Here is a 12,132-nt window from a genome sequence, read left to right on the forward strand (position 1 = left end):
AGTCGTGATAATGGAGACTTCAATTATCCAAATATAGACTGGAACAGTAACAGTGTAAAAGGCAAAGAGGGGGAGGAATTCCTGAAATGTATTTGAGAACTTTTTGGAACAATGTGTTTCCAGCCCAACGGGGAAGGAAACAATGCTGGATCAAGTTCTGGGCAATGAAATGGGGCAAGTGGAGCATGTTTCAGTGGGGGAGCATTTAGGGTACAGTGATCATAATATCATTAGGTTTAGTAGAATAGTTATGGATAAGGACAAGGCACAATCAAATGTGGAAATACTTAACTGAAGGAGGGCTAATTTCAGTGAGTTAAATAGGATCTAGCCCAGGTGGTTTGGAATCAAAAATTGGCAGCCAAAACAGTAATTGGACAATGGGAGGCCTTAAAGGAGGAGATGGTTCGGGTACAGAGTAGACACATTCCCATGAGGAGGAAAGAAAGCGCATCCAAAGCAAGAGCTCCCTGGATGAATTAGATATAGAGATTAAAATGAAACAGAAAAAGGAGGCTTATGTCAAATATAAGGTTCATAATACAGTAGAGAACCAAGCTGAATACAGAAAGTACAGAGGAGGTCTATAAAAGGGAATAAGAGGGGCAAAGAGAGAGTATGAGAATAGATTAGCAGCTAACATAAAAGGGAACCCAAAAGTCTTTTATAAACATATAAATTGTAAAAGGGTATTCAAAGGAAGGGTGGGGCCGGTTAGGGACCAAAAAGGAGGTCTTGTGGAGGCAGAGGGTATGGCTGAGGTACTAAGTGAATACTTTGCATTGGTCTTCACTAGAGAAGAGGATGCTGCCAATGTAGCAGTAAATAAGGAGGCAGTAGTGATATTGGATAGGATAAAAAAATAGATAGTGAGGAGGTAATTAAAAAGTTGGCAGTACTCAAAGTAGAAAAGTCACCTGGTCCGGATGGGATACATCCTAGGTTACTGAGGGAAGTAAGGGTGGAAATTGCAGAGGCTCTGGCCACAATCTTCTAATCCTCCTTAGATATAGGGACAGTACCAGAGGACTGGAGGATTGCAAATGTTACACCCCTGTTCAAAAAAGTGGAGAGTGATAAACCCGGCAATTACGGGCCAGTCAGCCGAGCGTCGGTGATGGGGAAACTTTTAGGGACAATAATCCAGGACAAAATAAATTGGCATTTGGAAAAGTATGGGCTAATAAATGAAAGTCAGCACGGATGTGTTAAAGGAAAATCATGATTGACTAACTTGGATGAGTTCTGTAATGAAGTAACAGAGAGGGTTGATGAGGGGAGTGTGGTTGATGTTGTGTATATGGACTTTCAAAAGGCATTTGATAAAGTACCATAAAATAGACTTGTTAGCAAAATTAAAGCCCATTGGATTAAAGGGACAGTGGCAGCATGGATACAAAATCATCTAAGGGACAGAAAGCAGAGAGTAGTGGTGAATGGTTATTTTTCAGACTGGAGGGAAGTATACTATGGTGTCCCCCAGGGTCAGTAGTAGGACCACTGCTCTTTTTGATATATATTAATGACCTGGACTTGGGTATAGAGGGTATAATTTCAAAGTTTGCAGATGTCACGAAACTCAGAAATGTAGTAAACAATGTGCAGGATAGTAACAGACTTCAGGAGGACATAGACAGACTGGTGAAATGGGCAGACACATGGCAGATGAAATTTAATGTAGAGAAGTGTGAAGTGATACATTTTGGTAGGAAGAATGAGGAGAAGCAATATAATTTTTTTTAAATTTTATTCGTTCATGGGATGTGGGCTTCACTGGCGAGGCCGGCATTTATTGCCCATCCCTAATTGCCCTTGAGAATGTGGTGGTGAGCCACCTTCTTGAACCGCTGCAGTCCGTGTGGTGACGGCTCTCCCATAGTGCTGTTAGGAAGGGAGTTCCAGGATTTTGACCCAGCGATGATGAAGGAACGGCGATATATTTCCAAGTTGGGATGGTGTGTGACTTGGAGGGGAACGTGCAGGTGGTGTTGTTCTCATGTATCTGCTGCTCTTGTCCTAGGTGGTAGAGGTCACAGGTTTGAGAGGTGCTGCCGAAGAAGCCTTGGCGAGTTGCTGCAATGCATCCTATGGATGGTACACACTGCAGCCACTATACGCCGGTGGTGAAGGAAGTGAATGTTTAGCGTGGTGGATGGCGCAGCTAGTTCTGGAGCACAAGTCTTCAGCACTACAGCCGGGATGTTGTCGGGGCCCATAGCCTTTGCTGTATCCAGTGCACTCAGCCTTTCTTGATATCACGTGGAGTGAATCGAATTGGCTGAAGGCTTCTGTGATGGTGGGGATATCGGGAGAAGGCCAAGCTGGATCATCGACTCGGCACTTCTGGCTGAAGATGGTTGCAAACGCTTCAGCCTTGTCTTTTGCACTCACGTGCTGGACTCCGCCATCATTGAGGATGGGGATGTTTGCAGAGCCTCCTCCTCCCGTTAGTTGTTTAATTGTCCACCACCATTCATGACTGGATGTGGCAGGACTGCAGAGCTTTGATCTGATCCGTTGGTTGTGAAATCGCTTAGCTCTGTCTATAGCATGTTGCTTCCGCTGTTTAGCATGCATGTAGTCCTGAGTTGTAGCTTCACCAGGTTGGCACCTCATTTTTAGGTACGCCTGGTGCTGCGCCTGGCATGCTCTTCTACACTCCTCATTGAACCAGGGTTGATCCCCTGGCTTGTTGGTAATGGTAGAGTGAGGAATATGCCAGGCCATGAGGTTACAGATTGTGCTGGAATACAATTCTGCTGCTGCTGATGGCCCACAGTGCCTCATGGATGCCCAGTTTTGAGCTGCTAGATCTGTTCTGAATCTATCCCATTTAGCAAGGTGATTGTGCCACACAACACGTTGGATTCCGTCCTCAGTGCGAAGATGGGACTTCATCTCCACAAGGACTGTTCGGTGGTCACTCCTACCAATACTGTCATGGACAGGTGCATTTGCGACAGTTAGAATGGTGAGGACGAGGTCAAGTAAGTTAAATGATACAATTTTAAAGGGGGTGCAGGAACAAAGAGATCTGGGGGTGTATGTGCACAAATCTTTGAAGGTTGCAGGACAAGTTGAGAAGGCTGTTAAAAAGTATATGGGATCCTGGGCTTTATTAATAGAGGCATAGAGTACAAAAGCAAGGAAGTTATGCTAAACCTTTATAAAACATTGCTTGCCTCAACTGGAGTATTGTGTTCAATTCTGGGCACCACACTTTAGGAAGGATATCAAGGCCTTAGAGAGGGTGCAGAAGAGATTTACTGGAATGGTACCAGGGATGAGGGGTTCAGTTATATGGAGAGACTGAGAAGCTGGGTTTGTTCTCCTTAGAACAGAGAAAGTTAAGGGGAGATTTGATAGGAGGTGTTCAAAACCATGAAAGGTTTTGATAGAGTAAATAAGGAGAAACTGTTTCCAATGGCAGAGGGTTGGAATTAAGGTGATTGCAAAAGAGCCAGAGGCGACTTGAGGATGCATTTTTTTACGCAGTGAGTTGCAATGATCTGGAATGCCGGAAAGGGTGGTGGAAGCAGATTTAGTAGTAACTTTCAAAAGGGAATGAGATAAATACTTGAACGGAAAAAATGTACAGGGCAATGGGGAAAGAGCAGGGGAATGGGACTAATTGGATTGCTTTTTCAAAGAGCTGGCACAGGGACAATGGGCCTAAGGGTCTCCTCCTGTGCTTTACCTATTATGATACCATGATACAGTTATTTAATGTTTTAGATCCTGTTTGAAAAAGTCTGTGTTGAAACATTTTTTAAGCAATTCTTTTTTTAAAAATTCTATTTTATTGATGAAAGGCTTCTGAAACCTAGCCTAAATGACTACTCTTTAGATAAGAGCCTAGACTATTGAGTTTTAGTGGGCTGTTTGGCTATGGGGGCAGGCAGAGCCAATCGTGATCCTATCTTCACCCGATTTCCGCACATAAACACCCTCCCTAGTCCAAGTACAACCATGCCACTGTTTACAGATCATACTCTGGATCTCAGGTCCCCAAATATCTACCTCACAGATTTTAGTGCATGTAAAAAAAAGTGACACAGTGCACATATTTTTAAAGCATAAATATGTTTTGCACTATAAACATTGACCCCAGTTTGAATACAAAAATATTTTATTGCTGTTCACATCCTGACACTTTGAGTAAAGACATTAGATTTCCTGTAACACACAGCCATAGTGTTATGTAATTTTGCTGGATGAAATATTTGACCCTAATCTTTCAACATATGACAAATGCAAACGTACCATACTTGTTCAAAGTGACCTGATTCCACATTTACCCAATCATTCTGTTATCAGCCTATAATGTTGGCTTCCTATACAAATGGCAGAGTTGATCATAGATTCAAAATTCTTGGCAAGTGAACTAAAAGCTATCACATAGAACTGGTTAAAAAGGCACCTGATATATCTTTAAAATATATATGCAGATATTTATGGTTGATGTAAGATCATTTAATTCAGTTTTATTTCATGTAACGCCTTTAACATAGAAAATAAATCTCAAGGCACATCACAGAGGCACAAGGAAAAGAGTCGTTACTGATTTCATTTTAGTTTTTTTTCTTGGTAAATTTTTATGTTCCATCTAGATGAAGGAATGCCTCAGTGCTGGTGATTGGGTTCTACTTTTCATACCAGTGTAAATATCAAACACTGCTAAATTACGTATTATACAGATTCGATGTGGGAGGGTAGATTTTCCTATCAGTCACTGATCAGGCAGGATTAGCAGACTAAGGTTGAGCATGTGCTAATAATGCACTGCTCGACTAATGCCCGATTGGAGACCTGATCAGAAAATCTGCCCTACAGTGAAGTTCGCTCTACTGAACAAAGGAGGCAATATTCCATATTAGGGAAATTTTTTCCACATTATAACAGTCCCTGGAACTGCGGGTCTGCGTGGCTTGGAGTGGATCAGAAATTTCCATAATGATAATGGGTTACTGAAGCTCTTGGAAAAACACAATTTGAAGCTTATTAACTGGTAGGGTTGATCCGATTAAACAGGGAATGTTCCAATTTCTGCCTGTCTTTAAGTCTAGTTCGGAACTGCCATTGAAAGGACATAGACTTTGCCCAAAACAGCAAAAACACAACACTGAACTTCCAGCCTAATTGTGGATGTTCATATTGTTGATATGGCATGATGGAGTAATCTCCAGTGTTCCAGTGAAAGACAAGTCCTCAGTATGAATTCAATAGTCACACCAAGGACTTCCTCTTGCAGTGGGGCAGCAGAAGAAATGTCTCCAGGATTGTATGTCATCAACAACAGTTTGCTGGCATGATTTTCAACATCCTGCCTCTCTAATCCCTGTCCATTGGTGTGAGCATTTCATCGTGGCTGCCACTAATCTCTTATCATTAACTGTATTCTTTCTAGTCCTAACTACAAGACTTCTTGGATAGTAGACCTCAAATCAGACACAAGAGCAATCGGAACATCCTGGAGCAGGGCTTCTATGTATCCTGAATCAACAAGGTTTTCACTTTAGCCAACTGTTGATCCAGCACATTATAGATGTCAGAAATGGAGGTATTCATTCCCAAGATGTAGCTTTCAAATTGAAATGTACAAGTCCCCGAGGTAGATGTCTCCACAGTGCCCAGCCTCTCTTCCTCTATAGTGTGCATGGTGGTCATAACAATGTGCACCTGGTACTGGTGCTCCAGTACCTTTAGTTTAAAGACTGACAACCGATCTCAGTACCTACCACTTTGGACCTCATCGCTAAGACATTCGCAATTCCTTACTGACTTCTCCAAAACACCTTCAACTTATGGAAGCTCTTTCTGCCTCTGTGAGTGCTCCTCTGTTGGGACTTACTAGGTTGTGAAGGTGCAGATAGTAATGCCTCTGTGCTGGTATCTGGTGCAGTAGTGGTAGCACAGTGTGTCACATCTAGTGCAGTATGTTATAGTTTGTTCTGTGAAGATAAAGTTAGATAATAATTGATTATTGTACAGGCATAGTACAATTCCAAAATACTGTTTGTATGTATCTACTGCAAGGCTGATCCATAAAGAAAATTAATTCTTATCTTGCAAGGTGCATGAAAAAGCATTAAGATAAGAAGATAGACACTTACTGTTATCACTGGCAGTTTCAGCTTCTGTCACTGTCTCCAGACATTCCAGAGCAAACAATTCTACAGCAGCTTCTTTGGACAATGTTAACACTTTGCTCTCCTGTGGGCCCCCACACTCCCCTTTGCCCGTGGCCTTGAGTGCTTGAAATTTAAAACTATATTTTGTTTGACTTTGTTCTTGCTATCATGGGATCTCTTAATGATCTCCCATCACCTTCTGTGGATGGGGAACATGGCATTGACCCACGACTGGTGATCCCTTCTCAGGTGTGAACAACAACAACAACAACTCCTCGCATTTATATAACACCTTTAACGTAGTAAAACATACCAAGGTACTTCACAGGAGTGTTATCAGAAAAGATTTGACACCGAGCCACAAGGCCAAAGAGGTAGGTTTAAAGGAGTGTTTTAAAGGAGGAGAGAGAGCTAGAGTGGCAGAGAGATTGAAGGAGGCAATTCCAGAACTTGAGACCTAGACAGCTGATGGCTCGGCTGCCAATGGTGGGAAATTGGAGGAACGCAGAGATCTCAGAGGGTTGTAGGGCTGGAGGAGGTTCCAGAATTGGGAGGGGTGAGGCCATGGAGGGATTTGAACCCAAGGATGAGAATTTGAAATTTAAGGTGTTGTTGGACCAGGAGCCAATGTAGGTCAGGGGTGATGGGTGAATGGGCCTTAGATTGTAGGGTGTGTGCCATAGCAGACTATTGCTGCCCTCTTGGCCAGTCCCACTAGCAAAGTCAAATTCATCATGATGTTGTTGGTGAATGGTCAGACTCACACATGTAAGGAGATAGACTGGCTTCAGATCATTCTGCAGCTATACTCGTTATACTAGTACCAGCACAACAATCAAATGATCTACAGGTCTGGCAAGAGTAGTGTAGAGCTGTTGATTTGCATAAATGTGGTTGAATTCTAATTTGCTTAAAGATAATGGAGATTTCATTTAATGGATTGTTCTCTCCACACAAAATGAGACAAACTAAAATCGAGAAAAATAAAGCACTTTACAGGCAGAACTGGGACTGATAGTAGGAGTGAGAATCATGAACTGAATACACCTGAAATCTTTACTTGTGTTGAAAACCAAAAATAGAAAGTGAGCCCACGCACTCTGCTTCTCTATCAATATTTAACCCTTTTAGCGCCAAAGCCTGTGATTTTCAATGAGATGTGACACTTCTATATACTTATCAAACCATTAATTCTCATCAACAGTTACAGTGATTAATGCATGTATACTAGGTTCTCAATTCCCTTAGAACTGCTTAGAACTGTAAAATGCTTCGCTCATTATACCCACCTGCGAATCAAATGAATGCTGCTCTCCAGTGATCATGTTGCTGCAGCAGCCCCTAGCCCTCAATCCCTGTAATTTCAGTGGCTCCTTTTAACTATCATTTGAATCGTATTACCTTTATTGAGATGATGGTACATATTATTATTATTAATTAAAGAGAATGACAATAAGGCTGTAATTTCATTTCAAGGTTCGGATAACACCTGTAGACTGTCCAAGCTTCATTTTTTTGTGGCTTGCAATGTTATCTGACCTTTCTTCCTCCTCTCCCCTGAGTGAATGATAGCTTAATTACTCACTTGCAATGAAATCTGTCAATATAATTACATATCTTCCATCTAATAGGGCATCATACCACAAAGGTAGGCATCAAAACTCAAAAGAATCTTTCGCAACTCAAAAGTCCTCTACACTGGTGAAAAGTGGCTGTAGGGCAAAAGAAAATCAAGGTTGGCAATAACATCCCAATTGTGAAAAGCAAAGAATCAGAAACTGCTAGCTCTTAACTACACTGTTTGGGTCAAGTGTTCTATTCACTAACACCTGACCAATCAAAAAATAAAACACAGGTAGGTAAAAGCTGCAAGAACAAAACCAGCAAATTAAATTGTTCCGAGTTAACACAAAACCAACCAATCGAATTGACCAAAGAATTTTTTCAATTGATTTGGTTATGAACAAGCAGCAATTATGGATAGCTAAAGATAATGGGGTTGAGTTTCTGCTCCTTTACACCAGTACTATCAGCGCAATCCGGACAGAATTGGCCGAACCAGCGGAATTTTAAACGTAAGTGAGTTCCACCCAAAACCATTGACGCTCAGGTTTCCGTGATCTTTTATGCTGGTTCAAGATCAATTCAGCCAAATCAGACCCCGCCCACAAAACTGGACACGCCCCCAGGTCGACATCGCAAGTTTCCACCAATTGAGCTGGTTAGGGAAGGCTCTTCAAATTGCGCTCATTTTCTTGGGCGCACAGGCAATAGTAGGCACGTTTTTACATATCAAAAAATATTTAATTTACTAAGAAACCAATGAAACCAGTGTACACCGATGAAAGTAGTAAATGGTTCAGTATAGATTTTTAAAGTAATTTTCATTGAATTTAAATCAAGTTACCCACAGATGGAGGACGGGACATTCATTAAAAATGCTTATTTTTTGTGATAAAACCATTTTCAGCTATATTAATAAAAGTGGATCAGGTTACCACTCTTAAATACATCAAAGAATAGTTTTTAATGGAAAGAAAAAAAATAAACGATTACGTTTTATTACGCTGCCCGATTGCGATAGTTCATGGGAGATTTTACATTTGTGATTATGCAGATGATTTTTATCAGAACTGTGAACTGTGACCTAACACGCGCAATTTCGAATGCATTTTGGGCGCAATTTCTCGACTGCGCCCAAAGTGGAATGGTTTTGGGTGTAACTCACTTACGTTTAAAATTCCGCTGGTTCGGCCAATTCTGTCCGGATTGCGCTGATAGTACTGGTGTAAAGGAGCAGAAACTCAACCCTATTATCTTTAGCTATCCATAATTGCTGCTTGTTCATAACCAAATCAATTGAAAAAATTCTTTGGTCAATTCGGTTGGTTGGTTTTGTGTTAACTCGTAACAATTTAATTTGTTGGTTTTGTTCTTGCAGCTTTTACCTACCTGTGTTTTATTTTTTGATTAGTCAAATGTTCATATGCTCCCAATGTTCATAATGTAATAAATGTGCAAACAATTTATCAATTCAATGAAATATAACGAAAATTAGGCAAACATTTACCTAATAACAGTCATGAATTTTCTCCACGATCTTTTCCCCACAGTCCTCCCCTCTCAGAAGTCTGGGTCTTGGGTTGACTCCATTGGTGAAGCTTAGTTTGCTGATCTGGGCTTTCCATTCCTTTTATTTTGTTGAGCACACACCTGTGCACAAGGTATTTGCTCCTCAGTGTCCCCTTTGGGGCCTCTGCACATGCGTGGCCTGTCAGTGCCAGTGTGCACAATGTACAACTGCAATTCAAGCCCTGGCTTTCCTGCTCCTTTTATGCTCCACACTTACGTCTTTCTTCCCACTGTACTTTCACTCATGGACCTGGAATCTTTCAGCCTTGCACTCTGCCAGTTAGTCCCAGCCCCAGTCTCCACCATTGTATCCAGTCTCCTTTCCTTGTCTACTGCTAGACCCTTCTTCTTCCAAGTGCTGCCAAAATAAAACCAGATCTACCCACTGACAAGTGCCGCTAGACCAAATTCCTCTTCCTGTCTATTGCCAGATTCATCCCCATCATCAGCACATCTGTAAAGGAACAAGTGTGAGAGTGTACAGAAACATTCAGAGACAAAATGGAGATTATGGGGGTTAAAGTGGTTAACCCCCAAAAACGGGGTAAAGTAACATTCGTGCTGCCTGGTGATTTAAATGATTGCTGCGTGCAGCCAGCGCTACCTGCGCTGTTGATTGGCTGCACGCACCAGTAGGGGGCCCCGATATTGGGAGTTGCTAACACTACTTAAAGGCAGCCTGCACCTCTTAAAGGGGAGGGGAGGGGCGTGCACTGTGGCTGGAGGGGCGGAGACCTGGAATTGGTGTGGAAACTAACTCTGTTCTGGAATATACTGAAGAATGGCTGGGCCTGCGAGAGAGCGTGCACCAAGGTTCTCAGACGACGCACTAGAGGCCTTGGTACAAGAGGTGGACGCACAGAGGGGCATCATTTATCCGCAGGGGGGCAGGAGGCCCTCCAGACACATGCTGAGTGGGAGGAAGTGGCGCACGAGGTGAATGCCAGGAGCATCGCACCATGCACATGGATGCAGTGCAGGAAGAAGTTCAACGATTTGACACAAGTGGTCAAAGTGAGGAACTTCAACTGTGAAGTGGCATATCCTACCAACTGTACCACTGGCCTCATCAAGTGCTTAATGCACTACACCCCCCGTCACCCACCTACCAACAAACTCTTTCCATCAGTACACAACTCTTCAAATCACATGCTGCATCTCACCCTCACACAGTACTACTCTTACAAGCAGCACACCCACAACTCACAGGTCACATATGTTGACAGCCACATCACCCAAATATCTTGCAGGACACACACTTACATACTTCCCTCTTTCTTGCAGGAGAAGGTGGCGCATAACAACAGGCAGCAGGAAAGATGTGGGGGAGGACAGGCACGCCCAAACATCCTCATCCCCACGGAGGACTCAGTGCTGGCCATCATTAGGCGGGTTGTCGCTGCAGCCTTGGCCACTGGCGGTGCTGGAGGGATCGAGGATGAGTGTCTCTGTATACCTAATTCTCCTTCTCGCTTCCCATTTCTCCCTCAGCCCACAATCTTTTCTGACTCACGTGCTGCAAATGATATGAGCACGATGTCTTACTTTCTTCCCTTCCCGCTCCACAACTCAACCTGTTTCCCTTTGTCATTGAAGATACCCAAGAACTGGAACCAGCACTGTCAGAGGAAGATGACAGTGATGATGAAGACACACCATCACTCGATCTTACACTCGCAGTCACCAGCTCAGTGATTGACACTTCATGTACTTTAGAGGCTAGGATGGAGGAGGGATCTGCATGTGGTGAGACATCGGGCACAAGTATGCAGGAGCCAGGGTGGGAAGAACGGATACTGCAAGTACCAGCTCGCCGGAGGGAGAGGTCGCACACTAGTTCTGCTGCAGAGGAGTCAGATAATGACTTCAGTGGGCCAGGCTACAGAAGAAGGCTGATGGGCGTACACAATCAAATGCTTGGTGCACTGTAAAGCCTGCGTACAATGTCAAGGGGCATGGAGGAGTCCAGCTCCAACTTGGCACAGGGCTTTGTGCAGAGCTTGAAACCCATCCTTTCCCACATGGAACGGGTGGTCACCTCCATCAGCACACCTGTGGAACCCACCATGATGAAGCATCTGATGATCGATGTCACAGCTTCTATTGCAGCACAAACATCTGCCATCCATGGTCTGACTACTGCGTTTGGAGCTCAGACTGTTGCCTTCTAAGCTCCGACTGCTGCCTTGGAAGCTCAGATTGCTGCCGTATAAGCTCAGACTGCTGCTATTATGGCTCTGGGTTCCAATGTGGAGTGGGGCTTCCAGGGCCTCACAGCAGTCCAGCACTCTGTTCTCCAGCAGATCACCAGGATTGCTGAGGCGCTGCCCCGGGAGAGTGGCAGTGGCCATGGAAGACGAACCTGCTGTCCCCTCTCAGGATGACAGCCTCCCTGCTCCTACCCCTGCCATTGTGCCTGTGCCCTTGCCATTGCCTGTCAGCCAGCCAGGCCAGATTGCTGCAGCCCAGGCCCTCCTGGCCCAGAGCTGCCTGAGTTCGTCCTCCAAGGCCATCTGCACGCTCCTCAATTGAAGGTCAGCAGTCCTCCACCACCCATACTCCAGCCACTGGGATGCAAATGGTAGGAGCACTAGGATAGTTAAAGGCACATGAACGACAGGCACTAAAGGAATGCACAAGGGTGAATAATATCAGTTTGTTTGAATTATTACATGTGTTGATTTATAAATGTGGATTTGAATTTGCAATTGGTGTTGGTTTTTATTTCTGCGATGAGCTGAGGGAGGAGGCAATGTGTAATCATAAGGAGGACGATTTGATGGTCATGTGGGAGTGGAAAGGTAAGGAGTGTGAGAGGTGTCGTTGAGGTTACTGGTATCGCTCATTAAAAATCTGATCACGCAGAGCC

Source organism: Heptranchias perlo, chromosome 11 (genome assembly GCF_035084215.1).
Source record: "Heptranchias perlo isolate sHepPer1 chromosome 11, sHepPer1.hap1, whole genome shotgun sequence".
Lineage (NCBI taxonomy): Eukaryota > Metazoa > Chordata > Chondrichthyes > Hexanchiformes > Hexanchidae > Heptranchias > Heptranchias perlo.